A 5,349-nucleotide genomic window follows, 5' to 3' on the forward strand; every position below is an offset into this window, starting at 1 on the left:
TAAACAAATCAACTCTATTGTAACTCTATTGCCACTAAGTATCATCTATTTGTCAAATGTTATTTTGGCGAATGTGAATTTTTTTTGGAAGGTCGTAGGGCTTGAACTCTGGGCTTGGGCACTGTCCCTGCGCTCTTGAGCTCAAGGCGAGCACTCTACCACTTGAGCCACAGTGCCACTTCTGATATTCGAGTGGTTTATTGGAGATAAGAGTCTAACGGACTTTCCTGCCCGGGCTGGCTTTGAACCGTGATCCTCAGATCTCAGCCTCCTGAGTATTTAGGATTACATGTGTGAGCCACTAGCAAATTTGATTTTTCAAAGATTATTTGAAAAAGAATACACTTGGGGCTGGGAAGACGGCTCAGTGGTAGAGCGCTTGCCTTGCATGCCTGAGGCCCTGGGTTTGATTCCTCAGCACCACATAAGCAAAATGAAAAAAAGCCGGAAGTGGTGCTGTGGCTTAAGGGTAGAGCTCTAGCCTTGAGCTGAAGAGCTGAGGGACAGCGCCCAGGCCCAGAGTTCAGGCCCCACAACCGGACCCAAAAAAAAAGAAATGTAAAAAAAAAAAGAAAAAGAAAAAGAATACACTTTCAGGAGATTAAATATTTTGAGAATGGCAAAATTTTTATACCACAGAACCAAGTTTTACTGAAGTACCAGTGTTTTTTTTAATTGTGAAAATACTGTTCAGAGGGATTAAAATTACATGGGCAAGGTAATGAGTACACTTCTTATCAAGCATTGCTGCCTCCTCCTTTGTTTCCCCTTCCCATCCCTTGGCATCCTCCCCCTGTCCCCCGACCCGATCCTCCCCTTCCCTCCTCCACCCCCAGCACCAAAGTTGTAAAGTTTGTTTTCGACATGACAACTTGTACATCTCACGGTGTTATTAAGCACTAAGTATCTTTTCAATTAATGTTTTTTTCTGAATTACATTTGACTTCTAAGTCAAGTTTTCCTGGCCTTGATAGACCAATTGTGGATCTATCCTTCCAGGAGCTATTTGTCTGGCCCACTTACGCTGGACTGAAATCTTTCATTAATCATTAGGGGAGGGGTATTAAAAATAATCTTGTAACACTTTGTGATTTTGTTCACTCATATGGGCTGGTCATCTGTAAATTGAAAGTTTGAATTGCAGTACTTTCTCTTAGATTTTTTGATCTCATCCTTCATTTTAAGTTGACTTGCATTTCACTATTGCTTACTGCTAATTCCTGTTTCTCAAGGAATTGGGGCCCTGAAATATTATAGGAAATGAGAAATTGACATGACTCTTCAATTACTTTCTGTTGGCATGTTGCCTGGGCCTAGGCCTAGTTGAGAAGTCTTGACCCTGTTATCTGATGATGCAGGTAACTGGGACATAGGATCCTAGGACCCATACATCTTGCAGAAGAATAATATCTTTTATACATCATATCAGAAAAATTTGGGTATAATCAATAGGAATGCTTCAGAAATATGGAGAAAAACATTTTGGAACCAGTGAGTTAAAACAATAAACAGAGCAGCAGAGTAAAATCCCTTATAGATTAGAGGAAAACAACATTTTTTTTTACCATGTGAATTCAGAAGAACAAGAACACTTAGAAGGTATCACAAGTTTATGGTGAAGACATTACATTGATACTTTTTATATTCTAGTATGTATCCTAAACCTAATTATTTATATTCCAATTCTCTTTATTGGAATAAATAATTATCAATTTATTTGTCAAATTATCAATTAATTCTACTAAGTTTCACTGTGTGAAATATGAAATCAGCACATATAAATATAAAATATATAACTATATGTAATATAATAAAAAGGGCACATGTTTTGCATTGTTCTGTTGTGGTTAGGGTATCAAAGACAACTCTGTTTTAAAGTATTATTGCATTATCTGTACCTCAGAGTTAGGTAGAGATAGACCTAAAGCTTTACCATTTGTAGATTTACAGCCTGGAGGCAAGAGGAAACACTGTGATTAAAATATCACCAATTTAAGGCTTAATAATGAGGAGAAACATGAACTTCTCCTGGAGCTATGGAAATATTTGGTGATAGAAAGGCAGTAGTGTAAGTTCCTGCCTGGTTGGAAGGTAGACAGGCCAGACATCAGGAAATCATGCATATGAAGAATTTTTTCACCTTGGCGTTAGCTACTTTTGAAATGGTAGGTATAATAAACACTTAAATTTTGATAAAATGCCTTCTAGTCTGAACAGTTCTGTCCGAACTGTTCATCTCTCTATGATCCCTTGTAACTAAGATTAGTTTTGTTCTAGTAAGACAAACTATGCTGTCAGGGTAGGATATTCTGGTTGGTCTGTTCCTACGTGGAAGAAGGATAAAGGGTAGACATTTGTGCCAGTAAGACCTCATTTGGGAAAATTTTAGCTGCAGAAGTTTAGAAGTAGCTCTTAAGCAAGGCTTACTTTGAATCTATTAGCTCCACAAAGCTAACTCATTTACGTAAATAAGTACTTGAAAAAGTCATCACCTTAGGACCTAGCTATAAGTGCTTCAAAGTATGATCAAATCTAAAATGAAAAAGACTTAAAATTGTCATTGACAAAAAATGCAAATGTGAGCAATCAACCGAACAATATAATTTTTTTCCCACTATACACATTATTTTAGGGAAATAAGATCAATAGTATTGTTAGGAACAATAAGGTTTCCTTGCTACAAATAGGCACCCAAGGATATAAGCCTATATAAAGATTGCATCATTAACTACTTAAATTTAGAGGATACTACATGCTTCAGCAGCACGTATACCCAAATTACAACAATGCAGAGATTAACATGACACTTGCACAAGGATAATATGAAAATTCGTGAAGTATTCCATATTTTTCATTCTTCAGTTGCAGAAATGAAAAACAGTTATTAAAAAGTTGATTACAAAATTACAAGTGTAACAATATATGCAAGTGTTAGAATTAAACATTAGTTTGACATCAGTGTATTAAATCTTCACCTTAGAAAGGCCTTTACATAGAATAACCTTTACAAAACTTTTGAAATTAGTTAATATTGTCATTTTATCCAAAAAAAATATACTACTATAAGAACCTAGAAAAAGGGGCTGGGAAGGTAGCTCAGTGGTAGCGCTTGCCTTGCATGCCTGAGGCCCTGGGTTCGATTCCTCAGCACCACATAAGCAAAAAGAAAAAGTCGGAAGTCGTGCTGTGGCTCAAGTGGTAGAGCACTAGCCTTGAGCTGAAGAGCTGAGGGACAGCGTCCAGGCCCAGAGTTCAGGCCTACGACTGGACCAAAAAAAAAAAAAAGAACCTAGAAAAAAAATAATCTTAAATTTTCTATATGGAATACAATCTGAAAGGACACATTTATTAATGAATATATATATTATAAAACAATGTTGAATGCAAAGTATATCTAGGAAAGAATGAAATAGATTATGGATATTATGCAAACACAGAATATAGAATATTTTAAAATATAATTTTTTCAGACCAGAAGCAGAAATATCTTTAGGTTCTGTACTACTCATTTCAACAGATAAGATCAAATTATTTCTGATTAAAAAATCACAAACTCTGCAGAAATCATTGTAGATGTACACAAACAACTCAAATATATTTGACATCAAAGTCAGGCAATTCACTTGGAAAAATTCCACGGAATTTTTACAGTAAGATATTGCTGTTATTTGAATTCTGAAAATATTTTGTATGGACACAAAGAGTGGACTGGCATTTTGATGTTTAAGAAACGTAACTGATATCTTAGCTATGCTAAATAATGCTGCAATAAACATAGTTGTTTTGGTAGCTTTTGTATGGTCTTGTTTGATGCCCCTAAGTAGATGAATGGATTAAGAAAATAGAATTCTATGGAATGGAATTTTATTCCTCCCTCAGAAAGAATGTCATTGCCCCATTTATTAGGAAATGGAAAGACTTGGAAAAAATTATATTGAAGTAAGCCAGGCCCAAAGAAACATAGATCCCATGGTTTCCCTTATTTGTAACTAGTATATGTCTGAGACAAGCAGAAATGGTCAGATAAGTTGATGTTAGGTGAAATGAACCCCAAGATAAGGATTCAAATGTTTTTTTTTTCTTTCTTGTGATTGTTTCTAACATATTTATAAGATGATTTCTTTGTTGCTTTGTATGTCCCTCCCCCACCGTATAACCCCTGCTTTCATTGTATTTGATGTTGGTATGATTTGTGGAGGGGAAGGGAAAAAACAAATTGTTTAAATAGGGATACAGGTTGACCCATTGCAACAATGAGATGTACAAGACGTCATGTAGAAAAACGAACTTTACGACTTTGGCCGTGAAGGAGGAGTAATGAGGGGGGAGGGGAGTGGGGGGAGATGAGAAGGTATGGGAAGGGGAAATAAAGGAGGAGGCAACAATGCTTGATAAGAAATGTATTCAGTACCTTGCCCATGTAATTTTAACCCCTCTGTATGGTGTTTTCACAATAAAATAATAAAACTCAACAAAAAAAAAAGAAAAAGAAAAAAAAAGAGAAAAGAAAAGAAACTTAACCAAACCATTACAACTGAATAGAACAATTTGTACAGCCTTCCACAACTTCAAAGAGGTAGTGATACATACTTATCCTTTTGGTAATATCAAAGGCAGTTTCTTCCAAGTTGTTCTTCAGACCTGGTCAACAGAAGGAGATCCAGTGTATCTTTGCTATCTATGTTCCCAGCAGCAAGATGCAAGGGAGTAAAGAGGCGTTTAGTTTGGGCATTGGTATCTGCATCATGATGAAGTAAGAAAGACGCCACGCTGGTATTATTTCACGAGTAACCACTGCGCAGGGGTGTCCAGCCATTAACAATTATTGCATGAATATCTGCTGCTTGAGCCACAAACTCATGGGCAATATCTAAGTGCCCACTGTAGGCTTCCCGATGAAGAGGGGTATATTCATTGTCATCCCTAGTATTCACATGAGTGGCCTTTATGGAAAGTAGTCACCACACTCTAGTAAGCCGATTATTTTCAGCAGCCCAAAGAAGAAATTTGCTTGGATCCTACTCCAATTTTTTTCTTGCAATTGATACGATTCCTCACTTTTTCATTTTGTTCCTCATCTTCATCAGAATTGCCTAACTAGAGACTTTCAGTGCCAGTGAGAATAAGGTGTCCCTGTATTTCCTCAATAGTTTATAATGGTTGAACTTGTGAGAAAAATACAGTGAATTTTCTGCATCTGTTTATTTTCATGATGATTTATTTTCTCTTTTTCCATTTTTATTATTCCAAGTCATTCTAACTGGAAAGTAGGTAATTGATGGAGAGCAGAGGATAGATGTTCCTCCGTATTCAAAGGTACAGACTGAAAATGAAGATCAGTGTTGCTTT

General features: G+C 36.3%; 1 pseudogene; it reads left to right on the forward strand.

The window, feature by feature from the left end:
• The first annotated feature begins 2,752 nt into the window (after positions 1–2,752).
• On the forward strand, positions 2,753–2,852 carry LOC122108719 (annotated as a pseudogene).
• The last annotated feature ends 2,497 nt before the right edge of the window (positions 2,853–5,349 follow it).

Source organism: Dipodomys spectabilis, unplaced genomic scaffold (genome assembly GCF_019054845.1).
Source record: "Dipodomys spectabilis isolate Male_0828 unplaced genomic scaffold, ASM1905484v1 ptg000064l, whole genome shotgun sequence".
Classification (NCBI taxonomy): Eukaryota; Metazoa; Chordata; class Mammalia; order Rodentia; family Heteromyidae; genus Dipodomys; species Dipodomys spectabilis.